Source organism: Pelodiscus sinensis, chromosome 1, assembly GCF_052426305.1.
Source record: "Pelodiscus sinensis isolate ZL-2025 chromosome 1, ASM5242630v1, whole genome shotgun sequence".
NCBI lineage: Eukaryota > Metazoa > Chordata > Testudines > Trionychidae > Pelodiscus > Pelodiscus sinensis.
Window position 1 is genome coordinate 23,839,819 of NC_143052.1, and position 24,729 is coordinate 23,864,547.

The 24,729-nt window shown below is 40.2% G+C and overlaps 1 protein-coding gene across 18 annotated transcripts in view; it reads left to right on the forward strand.

Moving 5' to 3' along the window:
* MAGI2 (membrane associated guanylate kinase, WW and PDZ domain containing 2) overlaps positions 1 to 24,729 on the forward strand; it is a 1,124,289-nt gene that overhangs the window by 626,310 nt on the left and 473,250 nt on the right. Inside the window, exon 1 of one of the 18 annotated variants that reach the window (XM_075926573.2) lies at positions 7,506 to 8,172. The exons of the other annotated variants lie outside the window; for them this stretch is intronic. The gene's annotated coding sequence lies outside the window, so the exon portion shown is untranslated. Of the gene's footprint in view, positions 1 to 7,505; positions 8,173 to 24,729 lie in introns of those variants that run through there. 18 annotated transcript variants of the gene reach the window in all.

Below are 24,729 nucleotides of genomic sequence, written 5' to 3' on the forward strand. Positions count from 1 at the left end.
CCTCAGCTGGTTTTAAGCAACAAATTGTTATTGACTTGAATGGAGCTATGCTGATTTACACTAGCTGATAATCTGGCTACCTTAGCTACTGTCAAGTATTATTGATTTTAGTGGGACGTTTGTTTCAATTAAGGCTGCTTTTGGGATTTGGCCATTTTTGGATTATATTTGTTCCATAATCCAGTATTTATTGTTGTGGATGGAGGGAAGAAGGAGCTCTTCAGAATCAGTTAAAAGATTTGAGTCGTGTACTGAAACACTTAAATCAAATCACAAAGAAAATCCTTGACCAGTGTTACACAATTAATTACCAACAAAATTTGTACACAGAAAAAGTAACATTTAAGTATATCATCCTCATTCACCTAGAGATGAAAAGGTAATTTCCAAATTCTTCAAATGCTGCATTACCAATTTCAAAGCTATAATAAAATAATATAGGCCTAACATAAACCCATAAACTATATTCTAAAACCATCCTATTCAATTTCAGGGTTTCTTATTGGAGGGTCTAACAGACAAAATATTAGGTTCACTGTATGGAGCTTCAGTGGGAATAAACCAGTGGGCCAATGTCATTCATATACATATGAATGACATGAGCAAGACATGAGAAGTCATTCTTCCTCACTACTCTGCACTGATTAGGCCTCAGTTGGAGTATTGTGTCCAGTTCTGGGAACCACATTTCAAGAAAAATATGGAGAAATTGGAGAAAGTCCAGAGAAGGGCAACAAAAATGATTAAAGGTCTAGAAAACATGACCTATGAGGTAACATGGAAAGAACTGGGCTTGTATAGTTTAGAAAAGAAAACACAGAGAGGGGACATGATAGTGGTTTTCAAGTATCTAAAAGGCTGATACAAGGAAGAAGGAGAAAAATTGTTCTCCTTGGCCTCTGATGATAGGACCAAAAGCAATGGGCTTAAATTACAGCAAGGGAGGTTTAAGTTGGACATTAGGAAAAACTTCCTATTAGGGTGATTAAACTCTGGAATATATTGCCAAGGGAGGTTGTGGAATCTCCATCACTGGAGATATTGAAGACCAGGTTATATAGACATCTATCAGGGATGATGTAGACAGTGCTTGGTCTTGCTATGAGAACAGGGGACTGGACTCGATGACTTCTTGAGGTCCCTTCCAATTCCACTAATCTATGATTCTGTGATTTCAGGCTTCCTTATTGTGGTTAACCAGTGTGACACACACTTGTATTTTGCTGGATTTCCCTTTTGCTGCCTACCGCCCCTTCCCTCCCCCCCCCCCCCCCAATCCTGTACCGTTAGGGAATCTTTCCTAACATGTCAAGGTATGCAAAGGCCTTGCTTCTTGGCACTGCTGTTCGTCAAGGTCAACGGGTCCAAAAGAGTGCTCTTAGCTAGATTTTCAAGACCTTAAAAGAACTACTAGGTTTTGCGTTTCTTCTCCCTGACAACTCTTTGTACTAGAAACCAAACTTCATTACTGTCTGAAGTACATTTCTACCACATTCCCAACAAAAAAATCTTTAAAAAAAGTAATTGTGGCAGGGCTTTATTTTCCAATCCCATTGACTCCATATCCCTTCAAACTTTTGGTAAAGAAAAAGCAAACCCAGGCGATTCATGGCATGGCATTTCCATTTCAGAGCTGTCACACTGATTAGCCAAAATTATGGTATAAAAAAAACCCCTGCTGCCTGAAGTTCCACCAAGGATACATCATTCTTGTCCTTGAGCTGACAGAGCCTTCTGGAAGATCTCAGTTGGTCAGTGGCTGATCTCTTAATCACCTTGGAGGCAGGGCAAATGCAGCACTTTTCTTACACGTGTTCATGTCTCTCTGAAATCTTTTCCCCAAAGCTCAGAGTTTATTAGGACATTTTTTCAGGTATAGGCAGGGCTGACCTTATGGGAAATAAACTGTATTTTGGTGTTCCTGCTGGTTCCCTGACTGGCTTTCTGCACTTCCCATCCATGCCTTCATCATCCAGACCCTTCCTGTCTCTCCCAGTCTCTTTCCACCCTCACATTGCCCCATGTCCGACTGCCTCCCAAGGGTCCCCAGCCACCACCCCAAACCCCCACAGCTTAACTGGGCTCCTCTCATCACCCTCAAGTCCACTGCCTCCTTCCCCATCGCCGCCCTGTTCCTTGTTTCTTGACTATATTGCTTCTCTGACCATGTCAGCCACCTGTAAAGCTGGCCCCATTGTATAGGCTGAAGGCCGTTCTGTTTCATTTTTAGTTTTGATTATGATGTCTGTAATGTTACTTAATCATTACTGTGGATGTCTGTATTATGCTTTCCCCTGTGATTTGTCTGTGCATTCATTCTCCTTGAGCTTGATTCCAATATTAGGCTATGTCTAGACTACGTTGTTTTTGAAAGAGGATATGCAAAGTCCGTGGGAATTTGCATATCTTCTTCTGCTCTCACTTTCGAAAGTGGATCTTTCAAAAGTGAAAGTAGTCTGGATGCATTTTTTTCAGAAAAAAAAACCCCTTTTTAGAAAAAACTGCTCTTCCTTAAAAAATGAGGTTTACATGGGATTTTTTTCGAAAAAGGGTTTTTTTCCTGAAAAAAACACATCCAGACTACTTTAGAAAGTGAAATCGAAAGAAGATATGCAAATTCCGTGGGAATGTGCAAATCCTCTATCGAAAATAGAATGTTGTTTAGACTTACCCTTAGGCTCACTTAACTTCATTGACTTCAGTGGAGTTAATTTTGATTGCACTTGGTATGGTGAAAATGAGAAGGGAATTAGGCTGTATTGTTATGGTAGGTCCCAGCACTGGGCCCACAGATCTTTCAGTCATAATAAAGCTAAACAAGGTAATATATCAAAAGGTAGATGCTATGTATGACACTAATACATTAGTAGAGCCAACAGTGAAGGCACCAGTTCATTGTGCAACATAGAAATTATCATAAAACTTAAAATCACTGATGGAGGACATAAAAGAACAAAGGCAATTTTTCAAAGAACCATTGGGGATGCAGCCAGGCCAATGCAAGGTGAGGGTGAGAAGATCTAAGAAATAAAAATAGTTCTGGCCAAATACACAGAGGCTTGTTGAATAGAGGAAGGAAGTAAAGAAGATAATTTAGCAAGAGTAAGACAGCAGTAAAAGAGCTATTCTGCGACCAGAAAATGCATATGTAGACAAGGGAGTTAAGTTCAAACATAAGACATGAGAGAATGAATGGAAAAAATGAATGGAGACTCTAAGGAGGCATACAAGACAGGGGATTCAAAAAACAAACAAAAAACAAAAAAAACCACCAACATTTTCCTGTTATATAAACAATTGATATCACAATTCTTGAACTACTGTGACATTGTAAAATTTCAATATGATAGTATTTTAACCACAGAGGAGAGATACAAAATCCTGTTGGATAAAACGTTTCCAAGATATGCTCAGCCACCTGGAACCACTACTAACACATACTGAGAGATGTGAAAAAAGTGTGGAATTACCTATCTCAGTAGAAGTAATTGCCTTTGAGAAAGTAACGGACTCCATAAACCAGCTGAAGAGTGATAAAGCACTAAACTATGATAAGACAGATGCTGAAATATTAAAAGCTAGAGAGGAAGTAGTGGTGAATGACATGTGCAGCTTACCCAGAATGGTTTGATAAAAGGAGATCTGTTGTAAATATGAGAGAAGCTGTTATCTGTAAAATCCCTAAAAAGAGGGGGACCAGGTAATTTGTAATAACTGGAGGGGGTGACCTTTCTTTCTGTATCTGAAAAAAAAATGTTTTGCCTTATTTTGAATGGGACAAAACCTGTTGATGATGATGTACCCAGGGAAGAATAGGCTCATCTAAGAAGTCATGTTCAGAGCAACTTTTTACCTTTATTTAGATTTATTCATTTAGATTTATTGATTGAGACTTATGACATTTATAGAGGAAGGTTTTAACTTCCTTGATTTAATGAAAGCATTTGGTAAGGTCCACAAAGAAAACATCTGGACGATCCTGACACGTTATTGAATCCCAGAAAAGTCTGTCTATTTGATAACAGTGGGGGTTTTTTATGGTGAACATGTGTGCTGTGTCATGACAGAGCTGAAGCCATGGAATTGTTCAAGATGAGTACTGGTGTAAGGCATGGTGGTACACTATCCCCACTTCTCTTCTGCATTATCATATACTTTGTGATGAGTGATGGCTGCTACTGAAGGCAATTATATTGTCTGGATAAGAGAGAAGCTGCAAGGCTCAGTTTTTGCAGGTGACATGGTCCTATTATGTACCACCTTTTAAAACACTCCTGTACGTATAAAAGAAGCAACTGCTAAAATGGGATTTATCAGTTCTATACTTACAAAACTAAGACCATGGAGATAATGCTGGCAAATGGGTTACTGAAGAAGAAGAGAAGACTAATGGCCAGCTCACTAAAGAAGTGAAGGCAAGAACTTGTAAAGTCAGTAGATCATTTTCATAAAATCATAGGGCTGGAAGAGACCTCAGGAGGTCATCAAGTCCAGCCCCCTGCCCAAAGCAGGATCAATCCCAACTAAATCAACTCAGCCAGGGATTTGTCAAGCCGAGACTTAAAAACCTCTAGGGATGGAGATTCCACCATCTCCCTAGGTAACCCATTCCAGTGCTTCACCACCCTCCTAGTGAAGTAGTTTATCTAACCTAGACCTCTCCCACTGTAACTTGAGACCATTGCTCATTGTTCTGCCATCGGTCACTACTAAGAACAGCCTCTCTCCATCCTGTTTGGAACCTCCCTTCAGGAAGTTGAAGGCTGCTATCAAATCTCCCCTCACTCCTCTCTTCTGCACACTATATAAGCCCAGATCCCTCAGCTTCTCCTCATAGGTCATGTGCTCCAGACCCCTAAACATTTTGGTCTCCCTCTGATGGACCATCTCCAATGCATCCACATCCTTTCTATAATGGAGGCCCCAGAACTGGACGCAATACTCCAGATGTGGCCTCACCAAAGCCTAATAAAGGGAAATAATCACGTCTCTAGATTTGCTGGCAATGTTCCTCCTAATGCAACCTAATATTCCATTTGCCTTCTTGGCTACAAGGGCACACTGTTGATTCATATCCAGCTTCTCATCCTCTGTAATCCCCAGGCCCTTTTCTGCCGAACTGCTACTTAGCCAGGTGGTCCGTAGCTTGTAGTAGTACTTGGGTTTCTTCCATCCCAAGTGCAGGACTCTACACTTGTCCTTGTTGAGCCTCATCAGTCATCAGATTTCTTTTAGCCCAATCCTCTAATCTGTCTAGGTCTGTTTGTCAAACGTCTAGAAGAGCAAGATGTATTTGCAGGGTAAAATGAGATTATTCAAAGTTGTTATCCTTTCAATAATACTTTATGCCTCAGAAATGTGGCAGTACTCAACAGGAAGCTGAATGCATTCCAACAGCTTTGTTTAAGAAGAATCCTGGTGCTACTGGTGTCCATTACTTTCACACTAATGAAAACTAGATCACTTTCCTTTTCAGATAAGCAGGCACTTAAATGTCTTTGATAAACTGAACTACCTGTACAAGGGCTCAAAGCAGAAAGGTATAATTTTAAAATAGATAGATCACGGAAACTGTGTATGATTTAAAATGTTCACATTGAAACCTTTAGTGCCTGCTTACCTGAAAAAGAAAGTGATCTAGTTTTCATTAGTATAAAAGTAATAGATGGAAGTAGCTCATATTAGTTCTACTGAGCTGTGTAATTCCTTGGTGAAGAAACTTTGAGGATATGTCAACTAAACAGATGTTTGTGAATAACTGTCACTTCCTATCTCAATTCTTAGGACTTTGTATATAGCTATTGCATTGGCTTGTTATTCTCCTTGCTCCTAAAAGTTGTTAGTTGATGTTTGTCATTCTTTATATGCATTTAGACACAGCTCTGCACTCTTTTCACAGGCAGAACATCTAATGAATTTCTCTATCACTAGATTTATCAGGCTTGATGTTATCAATGGGAATATTTCTGGTTGGATTGGACCCAGAATGGCAATTGTCAGCTTGGCAAAATTAATATTTATCAAAAAGCCTCACTTATTATGCTCAGTATAGCCATGAGAATTACACTGAGAAGCATTTCTCACCACCTACAAGCTGTGAATAGCATGTGAAACAAAAGCCTTTGTTGAAAATTGACATTTCTGAGCCAATGAACTACATAATTCATCCACAACTAGATTATCAGAAAGAATGACATGATAAGAATGACTGTTTAGCTGGGACCACTTTTCAGATAAGTGGCTTTCAGAGAAGTTATATTTGAATAGTTGGGGAAGCCTCTAGGCCAGCGCCCCAATTTCTGTTGGGAGGAAACACCAGGGAGTTGGGATGGGAACAATCTTAACTAAAGTGCCTTAGCCAGGTTTATCAAGCTAAAGCACCTTAGCTGAGGCCCAGCATTAAAGCTCTTTAGCTATGGTAGATCGATTTAGCTAAATGCTAAGTGCTTTAGCTAAACTGCTCCTCTCCCAGGCTGCATCCCACTATTCAAAGAGGATAGTTAGGGGAATTGGTCAGGAAGCGAGGAGATGCTGCCAGACCATCACCCTTGCACGTCTGAAGGTTTAAATGTCTTCTGAAAACAGTGGGCTGTTAGGGTTCTGATGCCATTAAATCAATGTTAAACTGCTTTTAAACCTGTAAACGGGAAATTGTGTGAGAAAAATAAATACGGAGTCAGAATCTTGGTCTATTCAAGATTTTTTTTTAAGTACAGACACACATGCACTTATGTTACTGAGCTAGTATTACAAAAGTCATGTAGAATAGTGATAGAAATGTAGCTGTGTTAGTCTGGGGTAGCTGAAGCAAAATGCAGTACAATGTAGCACTTTAAAGTCATGTAGTCTGACTTGGGTGTAGCTCAATATAGAGAGACTGTATAGATTTTTATAACCAGGCACAGGAATATCCTGTTTGAAATGCAAATAAGCCTGGATAAAGAGCATCTTCCCTAAAACACACTGAATGCAAATTCTAACCGCAAACCTCCACCCCATCCCCCATTCCAGAATATCCCTTCTACTAATCGATCTACAGAAATGTGTGGAGCAGGGGGAAGAATTCATCAGCTCCCACGTGGCTACCCATCTTTACCACAGATGCAAGAAGTGAGAGTTGAACTCCTCCCTTTGAGGGCTGTAATTTGAAAAGTTACAAGTAATCAAGTCCCTGTGTGTTACACAGGAGATGCAAAAGACTTGTGTAGCATTCACTTATCTTAACCTTATTCTACTTTTGAGATCTGAAATGACTATTGTTGTATATCAGGGGTGGGCTAATATCAACCCACAGGCCAGATCTGGTCTGCTAAGGTTAGCTCCTGGTGGGCCCCCAGTGCTATATTGACCTGCTCCTCCACAGGTATGGGTGATCGCAGCTCCCATTGGCCATGGATCACCATTCCCAGCCAATGGGAGCCACAGGAAGTGGTGTCCTGGTCCTAGCTGCTTCCTCTCATTGGCTGAGAACAGCAATCCACAGCCAATGGAAAATGCAATTGCTGGTACCTGCAGAGGCACAGGTAAATATAGTAGTGGCAGTCTGCCAGTACTAAACCTGGCAAACCACCACCATTGTATTGTCCACCCCTGATGTATGTGTATTTGCCCTATCCTATATGTTGTCTTCAGTTCTGTCCTTCTAAAGTAAACCCCACAAAAGCATTTTAACAGTTACAATAGGAGTTTCTGATATAGAGAGAATATGAAACATTACTTGGGTGATGCTTGTCATAAAACTATTTTATCTAAGCATAATGGACATATCTTTATACAGTTTTCCATGGAAAATTACAAAGGTGTGATACCCATTGGACCTCCACCAGCCATCTTGACAGTTTTGCATGGCATGAAGATAGTGGTATAAATTGTGCCCGTTTTTTAAATGTTCTGTGAATTCAGTTCTTCATACAGAACATAGATTTGCACGTTCTTTCATTACCTGATGAATCAGCTAAGTAGTAATAGATCAGAAGAGGGCAGTGTGAACAATCTGCTGCTGCTCTTTTGGCCCTGATTGGAACCTGACAAAAGTGTGAGGCTCATGTTCCATGACAGTTGGAAGGGGGACAGCTGGAGACCTGGAGGAACTGTGACAAAGCCATGCCTGGAGCCAGCTCAGAGGGCTTGAGCTGAAGTTTGTACAAACACTTCTACGTGGTTGGGGTCTACGTGAGTTTAACAATAAAAAGGCTCATATACATAGTGTGGATAAGAGCAAGTACATATTGTAAACAAGCAAATTATGTCCTATTAGGCTTCATGAACTCAATTTTTCTTCAATAATAAATCAGTTGCAAGGACCCAAAAGTGATCACGGCTTAGCCAATGAGCAACATATTTTTACATGGAACAAAGTTACAAAAACTTAGCCTGTGGATGTAATCATACGTAATGCTAAGCAAATATTAATGTAGCATTACGGATTAATTAACAGACAGGACAAATGTATCTTATACATCATTTTAAGTAAATTAGAATGTTATTAAAGTTGCCAGAGAGTCCCACTGTTTTATTGAAGTGAAATTGTTACATAAGGTGTGTCTAGACTACAGAGTTTTGTCGACAAAAGTGGACTTTTGTCGACAAAACTATACCTGCGTCCACACTACCATTGAGTTCTGTCGACATAACGTCAACAGAACTCAGCAGTTTTGTCGACGCTGGTAAACCTCATTTTACAAGGCATAACACCTTCTGTCGACAGAGTTTCTGTCGACAGAAGGTGTTATTGCATGTAAACTGTCCTTTGCGTCTACACTACCATGTCGACAAAGCAGCTTGCTTTGTTGACAGAACTCAATGTAGTCTAGACGCTCTTTGTCGACAGAAGTTTTGTCGACAGTATCTGTCGACAAAACTTCTGTCGACAGAAGCCTGTAGTCTAGACGTACCCTATGTGTGATCAAGGGACTGCTATGATACTGCCAGCATTAAGTGTCAAGATAAATATACTGGCATTAGAGTTTGGAGTGATTAGTCTCATTAGCCTGAGCAAAGGATACCTTCAATCTACTTGAATCATGAATAGAACTCTTCAGAAGAAAACATGCTAAGATGCCTAGAAAGAAAGAAATAGACCTGGCTAAATTCTAATATAAAGAATGTTCACAAAGTGCCTAACACATATTTATTGTCCAGCATTTGGGGCAAGATACAGATACCAGTAAGTTATTCTTTGGATAGTAATGAATACTTGGCTCTAATTTCCTAAAAAATAGAAATGCCTGGGAATACAGAACTCTTACTGTAACTAACTGTAATTACTGTGGTTCACTATATATTCTTAAATAGTAATTCAATGTAGTTACATGAAGTAATTAAATGTAATTACATGGACTTAATGTTTTTTAGCTAGTTTTAATTTGTTGGTGTTTTTAGCTAATATCCAACAGACATAATAGCTAGTTCTTGGTATATGAATAATGCCAAAATAAGTGGAATCAGCCCATCCCAAGTTATTACAGAACTAGTCATTGTAAACTTGATTATCACAAGTTCCCTCGGTGGACTGGGGAACAATGGAACTGTCTATTAGTGGGAGGCAACTGATGACTTTGGGAGACTAAACTTTACAAGTGCTAGCCCTAGATGTTTGATAAAATGGCCACAGGCCTGACTGCATACATAATTAAATGCAAAACGTGTATGCTCACATTGAGGTCAAGCTCACATCAAGCTTTTAATGAGGCTAATGAAGAGCTTAGAGATAATGGTAACATAACAAATGGGACTAAGGATATGGAGGTAGATATTACCATATCCGAGGTAAAAGCCAAACTTGAACAGCTTAATGGGAGTAAATCAGGGGGCTCAGATAATCTTCATCCAAGAATACTAAAGGAACTGGTACATGAAATTGCAAGTCCATTAGAAATTTTTTTTAATAAATCTCTAAACTCAGGGGTTGTACCATTTGACTGGAGAATTGCTAATATAGTTCCTATTTTTAAAAAAGGGAAAAAAAGTGACCCGGGTAACTATAGGCCTGTTAGTTTGACATCTGTAGTATGCAGGATCTTGGAAAAAATTTTGAAGGAGAAAGTAGTTAGAATAGTGCTAGAAATGTAGCCATGTTAGTCTGGTGTAGCTGAAACAACATATAGGATTATGTAGCACTTTAAAGACTAACAAGGTGGTTTATTAGATGATGAGCTTTCGTGGGCCAAACCCACTTCCTCAGATCAAATTGTGGAAGAAAATTGTCACAACCATATATATTAGTATACTAATACTAATATATATGGTTGTCACAATTTTCTTCCACAATTTGATCTGAGGAAGTGGGTTTGGCCCACGAAAGCTCATCATCTAATAAACCACCTTGTTAGTCTTTAAAGTGCTACATAGTCCTGTATTTTGTTTCAAAGTAGTTAGAGACATTGAGGCTAATGGCAATTGGGACAAATTACAACATGGTTTTACAAAAGGTGCCACAAACCAACCTGATCTCCTTTTTTGAGAAAGTAACAGATTTTTTAGATAAAGGAAATGCAGTGGATCTAATCTACCTCGACTTTAGTAAGGCATTTGATACAGTACCACATGGGGAATTATTGGTTAAATTGGAAAAGAGAGGGATTAATATGGAAGTTGAGAGGTGGATAAGCAACTGATTAAAGGGGAGACTACAGCGGGTCATATTGAAAGGTGAACTGTCAGGTTGGAGGAAGGTTACTAGTGGAGTTCCTCAGGGATCAGTTTTGGGGCCAATTTTATTTAATCCTTTTATCACTGACCTTGGCACCAAAAGTGGAAGTGTCCTGATAAAATTTGCGGATGACACAAAGTTGGGAGGTATTGCCAATTCAGAAAAGGATCAGGATATCATACAGGAAGATCTGGATGACCTTGTAAATTGGAGTGATAGCCATAGGATGAAATGTAATAATGAGAAGTGTAAGGTTATGCATTTAGGGATTAATAACAAGAATTTTAGTTATAAGCTGGGGACACATCATTTGGAAGTAACAGAGGAGGAGCAGGATCTCAGAGTCCTGGTTGATTATAGGATGACTATGAGCCGCCATTGTGACATGGCCGTGAAAAAGGCTAATACGGTCTTGGGATGTATTAGGCGAGGTATTTCCAGTAGGGATAAGGAGGTGTTAGTGCCTTTACACAAGGCATTGGTGAGACCCCATTTGGAATACTGTGTGCAGTTCTGGTCTCCCATGTTTAAGAAGGATGAATTCAAACTGGAACAGGTACAAAAAAGGGCCACTAGGATGATCCGAGGAATGGAAAACCTGTCTTATGAAAGGATACTCAAGGAGCTTGGCTTGTTTACCTTAACCAAAAGAAGGCTGAGGGGGGACATGATTGCACTCTTTAAATATATTAAATACCAGGGAGGGAGAGGAATTATTTAAGCTTAATACCAGTGTGGACGCAGGAACAAATGGTTATAAGCTGGCTAGTAGGAAGTTTAGACTTGAGATTAGACGAAGGTTTCTAACCATTAGAGGAGTGAGGTTCTGGAACGGCCTTCCAAGGGAAGTAGTGGGGGCAAAAGATCTATCTGGCTTCAAGATTAAACTAGATGGGTTTATGAAGGGGATGGTTTGATGAGATAACATGATCTTGGTAACTAATTGACCATTCATTATCAGTGGTAAATAGGTCAATGGAGGGATGATAGGAGTTACTATAGAGAATTTTCTGGGTGTCTGGCTGGTGAGTCTTGCCCACATGCTCAGGGTTTAGCTGATCGCCATATTTGGGGTCGGGAAGGAATTTTCCTCCAGGGTAAATTGTCAGAGGCCCTGGAAGTTTTTCACCTTCCTCTGTAGCATGGGGTACAGATCACAGCTGGAGGATTCTCTGCATCTTGGGGTCTTCAAAGTATTTGAAGGCTTCAATATCTGAGATATAGGTGAGAGGATTATAGGAGGGGGTGGGTGAGATTCTGTGGCCTGCACTGTGCGGGGGGTCAGACTAGATGATCATAATGGTCCCTTCTGACTTTAAAGTCTATGAGGTCACTATATTATCCTCTGATTTACTTATTTAAATTTAACCTTGTATCTTTCTATCTGCAGGAAGAGAAGGAACATTTTGTCTTAATCGTCCATGGTTTTTATTCAGTTGCACCCCATCCCAAAATTGGCAGCAAGCTTTCTCATTCTTGTGAATATCTTATGAAATAGATTAATTATTTCTACACCAATCACTAGCTCACTGTTGGTGTTTTATTCATGTGAGTTAAGCAGAAAATAATTTTCTCTAGTAACCCAAATAAATCTATATTTTACATGGTGTTATTTTTACAAATAATTTAACATAAAAATTGTGATGGCTTTAAAATAATAAATTTCCTCCTTAGATAACCTAATATAGTAAAAGTGCTCCATCAACCTTATTATTCATAATAATGTGGGAGGCTACATTTCATGAATCACTGTTTGAAAACAGAGTAGTAGTATAGAACTTGCAATTTACTGTGTAAGCACATTAGCCAATCAAGAATGTATTTTACAGATGAGAAAACAAGTGGGTGAAGAGAAACACCAGAAAAGTGGAATACCTGGATATTTAACAACTAGAAATCTCTAAATATCTGGTAGTCTAAATTATTTTGGAATAGACTCTATCCTGCCCTCTGCACTGAAAGACAATGGCACAAGAGAGTGAAAGGTTCTCTTTTGTTACATAAGCAGCCAAAGAAAACACTTACTCCTCACACCAGTCTATATGTGCAGTCACAATGACTGTTGTACTCAGGTCTGCAGCAGCTCTCAGGAGAGTGTGATCTGCTGGAAGAAGATCATATCTAACCCCCCAGTGTGTGTACTGTCTTCAGGAACACACTTTGTGCATTTTATTCCTACTCAAAAGAGCAGCAAAGCATTTGCTCTTATGGAGAAACCTTATCCTGCATGGATAGGCTTCTTTGCTGATAGGTCAGAGCTGCCCATAGCTCTACCTCCCCCTGCCTTGGAGTGATGGCAAGTTGGTGCCTGCTTCGAATTTTATCCTCTCAGACATGGTTGTCCATCTTTTGGTGTTTGTTGTTATTTAAAGTGACTTTATAGTTCTTTTATGTGACTCTTTGTTATTTGTGTATGTGTAACCCACACACCTTCTGGGTATTGTCCCACTTACAGAGAGAATAATGAGTCTACTATACTGCTTTTGCTACTAGCCAGCTGGCTTTTAGCTCATGTAGTAGAGGTTCATGTGCTAAGATCCAGAGGTTCTAGGTTCAGTTCTGTGCACAGAGGACCAGGGTCTGTCAGTGTTACATATGCATCTCCCATTGTGATACTAAGCCTTTTAGGTACCAGTTGAATTTTATGTTTAAATTTAAACCATCAAACCAAGACTCTGATCCTACACTCTGATCTTCAGTGGTGTATTCTGGGCAGGAGTTTGTTCATATACATCAAAAGATAAGGGCCTCAGGCTAAAACCAACAGAATAATCTTCTCCGTGGACACGCAAAAGAAAGGCCAAAAAACTTGCAGCTTTTTCTGTTCTGAAGCCAGATAATATAGTTCTTCCAACTATTTTAGTGTCAGGAGGATGGATGTGCAACAGACCATCATCTCACATGCCAATCTCTTATCAGATGTTTATATTTTATTTAGCCTCAAATTAATATGTAAGGCTGTGTCTACACTAGCACATATTGCTGTATAATGTATGTCATTCAATGGTGTAAAAAGCTCGAGTGACATGTTACACAGATCATAGGTGCTGCTGTGGACAGCCCTGTTCAGGCTGGAGGAACTCGCCCATCATCATAGCTACTACTGCTTGCGGTGTGGAGTAGTTAAGCAGACAGGCAAAATGTCTCCTATTGGCTTAAAGCAGTAATATAGAGAGCTTACAGTGATGAGGCTGCATCATAACAACTCCGCCACTGTAAACTCCCTGGTGGAGCCATAGAAAAACTATGAAGAGAGTGTTGGAGCCTTTGTGTCAGAAAGTGTCCCCTCCCCTCCACACACACAGTAAGTACTGCTTTTTATTCATTAAGCATGTTGTTCAGATTCCTGTTCCTAGTCTAGTAGTATTAATTTAAGATTCCATAATTTGTTTCTCACAGAGTGCTATATTTTACGATAGGCTGCCAATAAACTCAAGTAAATTTGGCCTTGGCTTCCACTTGATACTTCCAGATATGGACAAGTCCAATGAAGCCTCCGCTACTGATCTTATTTCAGTGCAGTTGAAATCTAGATAATAATCACGACCACCTTGCCCTAAAAGAGTGTATTAAATGAAATAGCATGTACTCGGATAAACATATCTGTTCTCTAAGCAATTTATAAACTGTTCACAAATGTAGGCAATGTTTATGCAATACTTTATAAGGGTATGTCTACACTGCCACCCTAGTTCAAACTAGGGTGGCTAATGTAGTCATTCGAACTTGCAAATGAAGCCTGGGATTTAAATATCTCGGGCTTTATTTGCATGTTCCCGAGCGCCACCATTTTTAAATGCCCCGTAGTTCGAACTACCTGCCCGCAGCTACACGCGGCACGGGTTAGGTAGTTCGAATTAAAACTCCTAACTTGAAATACCGTTACTCCTCCTGCAATGAGGAGTAATGGTAGTTCGAATTAGGAGCTTTAATTCGAACTACCTAGCCCGCGCCGAGTGTAGCCGTGGGCAGGTAGTTTGAACTACGGGGCATATAAAAATGGCGGCGCCCGGTAACATGTAAATAAAGCCCGGGATATTTAAATCCCGGGCTTCATTTGCAAGTTTGAATAACTACATTAGCCACCCTTGTTCGAACTAGGGTGGCAGTGTTAACATGCCCTATGAATCCTTATGCAGAATGGCTGCTACCCTAATACACCTATCAGGTAATAGAAATGTAGCCTTGTTAGTCTGGTCTTGCTGAAACAAAAGACAGGACTATGCAGCACTTCAAAGACTAACAGGATGGTTTATTAGGTGATGAGCTCTCACTTTTAAAGTTAATTACAGAAATTAAAAAAAATAAAAAATCAGTGTATAGAATAATATAACTGGAGGTCATCTGAAGAAGTGGGCTGTGCCCACAAAAGCTCATGATACCATCTACATGTTTTGTTAGTCTATAAAGTGCTACCAGACCATTTGTTGTTTTTTTCTATAACAGACTAACTCAGCTACCCCCTGAAAGTCCTGACCATGCATAGAATAATATAGTGTTTCAGCCAGATTCCTATGTCCTTACTCAAGCTGAACAGTACTGTATTCCATAAAAAGACTCCTCTTAGAAGAAAGATAATATGCAGTGAGAGTCATGGCATCAGTGTTCAGTCCTTTGTAAATGGCATTATTTATGATCACTGCCACTGTAGCGAATTTCCAACATATTGCCATTGGCCTTTGTTGGATCTGTTCAGAAATTCTTCATAGCAATGGATGCAAGCATCTGAGAAAATCATACACAACTGATTGACTAAAATATTGATCAGATTTGTTGCTGCATATGATAGTGGAATTTCACCCTGTTATGCTATGATTATTTCTCCATCTTTTAGAAACTGCAGGTAGGAAAGCACATATAAATAGTAGGGTATTATAATACAACTTGGTTTTTGTAAATTGCCATACATTTCACTCACTTTTTATAGCAGCTAAAGTAAATTTACACCTGCTATACAATGGCTTTGTCTACCCATTGTAGGGAAAATCAACCCATCACTACATTAGCACTGGGACAGATGGACTGGTGATAGGAATAGTGGAAGTTGTAGCATGTATAGGGTTCAGCATTGTCCCAGACTCTGGGAAGAAAGACAAGATGCAAGGAATGTGATGTAATTAGGCTGCAGTTTGATTAATTTATTTGGGAACCTTCCTGCATAACTCATATAGTACAGGTTCTTTAATTGTCTCCAACAGGTAGAGGTTGTCATTAGCCTTGCACACCTGGTCCAAAGACCGTTTCTGGGATCTCAAAACCATCCCTGCATAAGGGACTGTGTAGGAGGGATGCCTACCTTTTTAAGGATCTGTAGGCCTGGTCCCAGTCTCCACTATTTATTTAGCCCCGTCCTGGGTGTTGGATATCTGATGAGAGAGGTCAGCTGCTGAAATCTGACAGGGGAGGAGAGTGCTCCTCCATGGGACTAAGAAGTCTGGTTGAGGTCCAGGTTATCTGAGGTGTACAGCTGAACAAAGCCTTTTGTAAGAGAATGAGCCCCAGATTTTGGGGGGAACCAGAGACCAGGTGCCTATTGGCAGACATTAAAACAGGTTGTTGCAGGTGGAGACTGCCTGTCAAGGACGGAGCTGAAGATTCCTTTGTTTTTGTCTTTTGTTGGACTTTATATAAGGAACTCAGTTACCCCAGCAGAGCTGAATAGTTTAAGCTAGCTTGGCCAAGTCATCTCTGTGGCAGAAGTAGGCTGAAGAATATTGTGGGGAAAGTGAGGCAGATCTGTTGTGACATTGGTCTCACCATGAGGAGGCGCTCTGGGATCATATGTCTGAACAGGCTGATGGAAGAGGATTGTTTCTGTATCACACATTAGGAGCCCCAGCCCAGTTCCATAGCTTCTTTAAGGGATACTTTCTCCCAGATCTGAGATTGGGCTAGAGAGCAATGTACAGAGACCAGTGGCTTACCTGAGCCTCAATGGCTTGCCCGCCAGCTCAAATAACACAGACCCCTGAGGGAGGGGAAGAGCCTATAGCCTCTTTTTTCCCTCTTCATCCAGGCAAAGATCCCTCTGCCTTTGAGGCTGTAGAGGGTACATTTGCCACTGTGTTGTCTAGTTCTGTTTAGTGGGTATAGTCATGCCCTCAGCCATCTAAGCCCTGTCTAAACTACTGTGACTGTTATCACCCCTGGAGGAGAAGCAGTAGTCAAGAGATTTCCCAGAAAAAGTCTAGTGTAGATAAGGAAAATGTGGCAATCTTTTTTTCAGCCACAAATCCTAAGAGATGATGTCCCTATTAAGCTCTCCTAACCAGAAAAAGCATGTTGCATCTAATGAGTCACATTTCTCTTAATCCATCCAAATCTGTATTAGGGTGATCACCTGTCCTGAATTTGGTGGGATAGTCCTGAGATGAAGAGTCTGAGATGCAGGCCTGAGGTGAATGACTCTGGAAAAACAGAATGTATCCTGTATTCTTTCTAGTGCTGCTCCATGACTGCCTCTTCCTGGTGTAGAGGGCAGTGAGGGAGGCCAGCTGTCCCAACTGGATGTTATTACCACAAATGGCATCCAGTGTGGGAGAGTTGGTAACCTTAGGGAGAACTGAGGTGGGTCTTTGTCTGCCCTCTTCACGAGGCCTTGATGTTCCCTGGTGGGGGGGGGGGACATAAGCCAGGGCTGCTCTTTTGCACCCTGGCCCCTGCCCAGGGTAGGAAGAGAGATCAGGGCTTCCCAGAGCAGCCCAGACTCCCTGAGCAGCTCTTATTATACCTGGCTCCAGTTTTCAGCCTGATTAGGGAGCAGAGTCTTAGGAGAAAGAGGAGGAGCCGTTGAAGAGCAGAAGCAGGGAGTGGAGTCTCAGAGGTGGGGCTAAGACAGATGTAGTGGTTTAGCCATACAGGCAGGGCTCGTCTACACTGGCCCCTTTTCCGGAAGGGGCATGTAAATTTCATGAGTCGTAGTAGGGAAATGCGCGGGGGATTTAAATATCCCCCGCGGCATTTAAATAAAAATGTCCGCCGCTTTTTTCCGGCTTTTAAAAAAGCCGGAAAAGAGCGTCTACACTGGCCCCGATCCTCCGGAAAAAGTGCCCTTTTCCAGAGGATCTTATTCCTACTTTGAAGTAGGAATTCCTCCTACTACGACTCATGAAATTTACATGCCCCTTCCGGAAAAGGGGCCAGTGTAGACGTAGCCGCAGAGTCTTCTGATCAAGGTACAGCTTAATGAAGCAATAGGAGATTGTTTGCCAGTATAATTAAAGCACTTGCTTGAATGACACACAGGTGAGAGGGTTCTTGCCAGTGCAGCTGTGTCTACATGATGGAAGAAAGTTGCCAGCATAGCTATGTCAGTCAGAGATATGGCAGCAAAATTGTATTATGTGGACTTGACTTGGGACTAATGGGCTGAGTTTTTAATTAAATTCAGCATCCAGGAGAGTGGGATTTACCACAGTATCTCTCTCTATATATCTCTATCTGAAAGGATGGAAATCCATGGAAGTGATACACTAAATGCCTTTGAAAGTAAAAGCCTGTGAATAGATTTTCCAAATGCCAACCAGCTGCATCCAGCTTCTCTTCAGAAGTGGCATCACTGTTTACTGAGCAACCTGCCCTTATAAATCCAGTGGTAGTGTTTTAGTTTTAACATGAGCCTGAAAAAGGAACTGGTAGTGGGAAATGTTATGGAAGTGTGATCTGGGGCACTGATGGATTTCATGAAAGAAATTCCAGGATCTTCCATTGTTTCCAGTAAGGTTCAAAATCACATTTTAAAGAACCTTTTCAGACATAATTTGGAGTTCAGAAAGATTTGCAAATAATGTTTTTTCATCTCTTTCACTACATGAACATTGAAAGGTACATTTTCTCAGGCAGTAAGTAGATAACCTGTCTGTTATCTAGAGCCTTAAATGCCAGAATGCCCATTGATTTCCAGTTTGAGTTCTTCCAAGAATTATGTGCAATACATTTTAGCTATTGTGGATTCTTAAGAAATCTATGCCTACAAGTGATTTCCATATTACAACTATTATTATTTTGCAATCATGGCTGCAGTCTTTTATGCTTGATTTGACACAGGGTGTTCACACTTCTCTGTTATTAACTTTTATCTGTGAATGTCATTGTTACATCTTAAAAGTTACTCTAGGCAAAGATAATGCAAAAAACATTTCATTTTCTCAGAAGCTGTACAGATGATGAAATCTTCCATAGATTGAATTCTATTGAAAATCTCTTGGGTATTTTCTCTACAAATCAACACAACTTGTTGCATAGTAATCATGGTATAAAATGGGTCAGTTTCTTGCTGTTGGTGAACTTGTTCCAGCTTAAGAATTTCTGCTTTTTACTATTGACTTTGACCCAATGGTAAATAATCAATTCCAAGACTAGAAGGAGTCATTGTAACCATCCATTCTGACCTCTTATATAACATAGAGCTTCTCCTCCCTCCAATAATTCCAAGAGCAGATCTCTCAGAAAAACACTCAATCTTGATTTTAAAATGGTAAGTGCTGGACAATCCACCATCAATCTGGGTAAATTTCTCCAATGCTTCATTATTTTCACCATTAAAAAGGTATGTCCTATTTCACATCTGAATTTTATCTAACTTCTATTTCCAGCCACTAGATTGCATTTTACCTTTCTGTGTGAGATTAAAGAACACATTATTAAATATTTGGTCTCCATGTGGGCACTTACAGATTGTAATCAAGTTACTCTTTAACCATCTCTTTGTTAAAACTATGTAGATTGAGCTTCTTGAGTCTGTCTATAAGGTATGTTTTCTAATCATTTAATCATTCTCTGTGGCGTCTCTCTGAATACTCCCGATTATCAATATCCTTTAATTGTGAACAACAAAACTGGACACAGCAGTTGCATTAGTGCCAAATGCATAAGTAAAATAATCTTTCTGCTCCTACTTGAGTTTCCCGTTTATGCATGCCAGGGTCATGTTAGCCTTTTGGCCCCAGCATCACAGCTGATTACTCACCCAACTACCCCCAATATTTTTTCTGCCATTGCCTGAGGCAGAGTAGTTCTAGATCTGGCCTAGTATATTTTAGACAAAGGCAGAAACTAAAGCCTTTCATAGTTATAGAATGTGGATGTACCAAAATTGCAAAATGTGTATAGTAGCCCCTTTCAACTCTTTTGAATTAACTTATATTTTTGTGTTTCTGGAAAAATGGTAGCACATTTTTAGGACTTTCATACTAAAGTTCTTCACAAAGTATTGCACCATCTCTTCTTTATGAGCTTAAACTAGTGCCCAACAAAGTGAATGGAAAGGCACCTATTTGGCTTTAGTGGAGAGTGGACAGGGTCACTTTCTGGAACACATGGAATGAAAGTTTGGATATTTCGTTAATATGAATCATATCACCCACCAGCTCTGGAGTGGAGCAGCATCATATTACAAAAGTTTAGGCCAGGCATGCTCAGGAATACCTGTCATAGGAAAAGAAACACTGCTGCATATCATTTCTGTTTTTCTGGCCATGGAATACATACATTAAATCTAATGGTATAGCTCTGCAACTGCTAAGTGCCCTGTTTTGTTTCATTCTGCAGCATTGAAACTGTGCTTGTTAGTGGGCTTTGGAACAATTAAACCAGGTTTTACTCCAGGAGTATGGTGCCAGGCAATTGCTTATTAATGGAGTAAACAAGTGAGCAATGGAAAGATGGAAAACAATATTTTGCCTATTTTGACCTTTGACAAAAGGGGATTTTATGGCCTTTGCTTTATGCTGTTACTGTGAAAAATATCATGAATACTTAGGGATTCTTGCCTGGAAGTACATCTGCATTCACTTTCATTGAAAATGATGTTCAATGTTCTCGTCTTGTTCTTGGGAATTCAGCAGATCGAAATGAATGAGATGTTTCTCTGCCTTACCATATTTAGTAATTTGATGAGATAGTTATAATATCCTGTATAGTTCTGTTCCTTCAAGTAATATTGTTCCTGAGTAGAATGTCAAACAGACAAAAGAGCTAATTAAATACTGTTGAAATTTTCTAAGACAAAATGTATACAAGGTCACATCAAGGGCTTAACTGAAGTTTATTAAAGATTAGCAGTCTGTTTCTGTGGGACAAATCCCTCTAGCTATCTTATATGACAGCCTGGCATACTGTTTTCAAAAGCAAGCTGTTGTACAATGCAAAATTATAGAATACATTCACTCTTTGTGCATGGCTAACTAACAGGCATTAGGTACTTGGAAGCTTTTTGTTTCAATAGTTTGATTAGTCATCTTGTTCTATTCTGAACAAATAAAACATTTTAAGGTGCTATTTTCTATAAAATGCTTTTCAGGGAAAAATTGTTCTAATAATTCTTTGTGCACCCAGAGCTGTACTTTACCACAAATTTAGACGATTTTCCTGTTCTGGTTTTGTGCAGCACCTAGCACAACGGAAATACAGTACAGGTTGGACCTCACAGGTCCGGCACCCTCAGAACCTGAGCAATTCCGAACTAAGGAATTTGTCGTTCAAGGGGACTCTCCTGGGACTCTCCTCTGGGACCCGTTCCAGCCAGTGCACTATCCCCAGCATACCTGCTTGGGCTCTGCTGCCCCGAGCTCTCTGGTGGGGCTCTTCTATGGGCCGCTGGCCAGTGGGGCTCCCTGTCCTCGGCCAGACTGCCCTCTGGGCCACCAGCCCAACTCCGGCCTCACTTTGGCCACTAGCAACATCTTCAGCTGGGGCTCTCTGGTCCTGCAACATCCTTGGTCCTACCAGCCCTCTGATGTTGCTGGACCTAAGAGTCCCAGACCAGGGACGTTCAACCTGTACAACAAATAACAGTAATGGAGATTTGGCTTGGAAAAATTGTATTCCTTTTTTAGCTAAGCACTATTCATATATTAAACAACCAGAATATACTTAGAGACCTTGAGCATTAACAATGCAGCTGCATACACACGCAAAAGAAAAAAATAAAAAGTGAAGTTTGGGTAGGTAGTGGAGCATGAAGAGACTCAACCATTTATCTCCATTCATATGCATTGCATATAGAGTACAAATGAGATACTATACCGTAATGTTGCCAAAGATGGTAAGACATGGATTATTTACCATGCAAGGATGAAGTGTTCTTGAAAAATATGTCTATTATAGTGAGTACAGAACAACTTGTAGTATTTCTTGTTCTTCTGCAACGGTGGTTCTATTTTTTCAAACTACCATTAATTTTACTGCTTTGACATTTATATAAATCTGGAGTCTGACTCTTTTCGTATAGCGTATATGTGAGCAGTAGCACCAATAATAGAGGATGTTATGATGGCAGTTTTTCAGGCACTGAGAATGGCATTGTGAAACACATACTATGTCCGGACAGCTGTTTGGAAATATTAAAATATTTGTGTGAAAAAAAAATCATATAACCACATCTCAGATCAGCACATAGGCACATAAATGGCCTGATGGAACAAATACAGATTTGAGTGTTTTGCTAAGATCTCTTCATTTGAAAATTGGTCTATGGCTCTTTAGTTTTTTCTAATGTAGGTAGTATCCAATGGATTGAGTCCTTTTATCCTTTACTCATTAAGCGATGTGGACATGTATAAGAGAAAACTACAGCCATCAATGGCAAATATTTCATGGGATTGATGAAATTTATTGATGTACAGATGCACATACATTTTATCTTTAAAAATATTGTATTGCATTATAGTATAGGTGGAACCTGTCTAATCCAGCACTCTCTGGTCTGGCAACATCCATGCTTCAGCATGATTTTAGTTATCCAGAAGTCCACTTATCACAGGTGTTGCCAAGTTTCCTATGGTTTCATAAAATTTGTTTACAGCCACCAGTCCTAACTTTCAGTGTTCTATGCTGTTATTTAGGTCTAATTTACTCCTAAATGTCTTCTAAGAGCACAGGAAGCAGTGGAAGTGTTGATGCTAGACAATATTGACCTCACATGGTTGAGCAGGTTCCAAGGGTGCTGGACTAGAGAGGTTCAACCTGTAGCATATTTTGTTTTTTATTTATTTTAAGGGTTTCTCACTGTCATGGTATCTAGTGCCTACAATTAATTATAACAAAAAATTCAAAACCCATACATGTAGATAGCTCACTGAAGCAGTTAAAGAGGAAATCCACTGGTTTTGCACCTGTGTAAAAACAGTATGGGAAAACTAGGCCAATGCTGTGGTATGCTGGAAATATGGACAAATCCTGTACCCTTGTCCAAATCCTGAGACTCATGACTGAGTGACTAAAGATAGTATGGTAATAGGTTGCTTTTTTTCTATCTCTTCTTTTACTGTTTTTGAAAGGTAAAGGGTTAGATACATTGCATACCACAGTTCTATTTTTGACCCAAGTTTGAGATGTAATGCAGCAGGATTTTCTACTGTTTGTGTTGAGTAGCCAAGGTTTAAGGGACTTTAACTTGGCCATTTGCAAATTGGGATTTCCAATGCAAGGTGACATAGTTTGAAATATACAGTCACAAAATATTTTACAAACTGTGATAGAGATTATGACTACACTTTGAGATCACTTATTTAACATGAACCACAGCTACTTCTAAAAAAAAACCATTGTGGCGCTTTAACAATTTAAAACACGCAGAGAAAACTTGAAGGGGAAGTTAAGTAAGCAGAATGTAATACTGTAGTTAGAATTTGGCCTGAACATCATGTTCATTCCTTCACTTTTGGGAAAAGTGCCATGAGTTTTTAATGACAACAGTTTTATGGTTTTATGTCTTATCTAAAAGACAGCACTTTTGCCATGAAATGTCTCTTAGCAGCACCATGCTAGGGAATTAGTTCAGTAGTGACTCAGAGGGACAGTGGAGGATATTGAAGAGCTGGCAGTTTATTAATCCTACACTACAGTGGGTCCTAGGTGGTTAGCACATCTATGATCATAACTCCAAACCTCTAGAGCTAGTGCAAGATAATGCTGACATTCTCAACATTGTTTTGCTGCTTCCCTCAAAAGCGGAAATTTGGGGACACTTATTACTAAGAAACTCGTGACGCAGAATTCCTAAGGGTCACCTGTAAAAGTAAAGCCTTCCCTGTTGGCTATCTGAATTAAATCAGTATGTTCTTTTGTTGTATTAATATATAATATGCATATCAGGTAAAAGGTATTTTACATGTGTAAAATGTGTACTGGAGGGCAGGTAATAGTTTATATTGCACAAGTTGGTCTGTATCTAGAGCATTCATTCTGACCAGGGGAGCCCACAAAATTGTTGGGCCTCTGGGCTAGGTGGGGGGCCCTGGCTCTGTGCTCCTGGAAGGGGCAAGGTCTTGGCCAGATGGGGCAGGACTAGAAGCAGCCAGCCCTCACTACCTTCGGGACTGTGCCTCAACCCCTCTCTCCCAGACATCTCCGAGGGCTGGTTGGGGGAGGAGTCAAAACATAGTCCAGAAGATGTTGTGGGCTTCTGCTTCTAGTCCCACCCTCAGAGCTTCCTGGAGTGTGCTATATAGGGCTTCTGTTGCAATTTAAAGGACCTGGGATGTCAACCATTGCTGCTGCTTGCAGTAGCAGTAGCTAGGTGCCCCTGGCTCTGGGGTACTGTCCTTGTTCCTCCCTCCATCCCCCTTTGGCGGGCCTGATTCTGACTGACCTGGGAAAAGTGGATTAAATAGAGTTGGGGTATTTAGTCCGTAATTGACTCAGATGAGAACAGTGTCTTATGTGGAATATATGAGAAGCATAATGGACCTGATGTTATGATCTTTGGTCCTTAAGGGTAGTGAAGGGTTTGGTCTCTAGCATCCAGTTTGGGGGTTTGGTTCACAGTTTATAAGCTACTAAATATCTTTTTCTGTAAGATAATAGAGTTTTGTGATCTAACAGTGACATTTAGGCTGTGTCCAGACTCAGGGGTTTTTTCGAAAAAAGTAGCCTTTTTTCGAAAAAACTTCACCTGCGTCCAGACTCAAGCCGCGTTCTTTCGAAATTAAATCAAAAGAACGTGGCTTTTCTTTCAATGGCGGTAAACCTCAATTTACGAGGAAGAACGCCTTCTTTCGAAAGTTCCTCTTTCGAAAGAAGGCGTTCTTGAATGTAAATAGGGCTTCTTCGAAAGAGAGCATCCAGACTCACTGGAT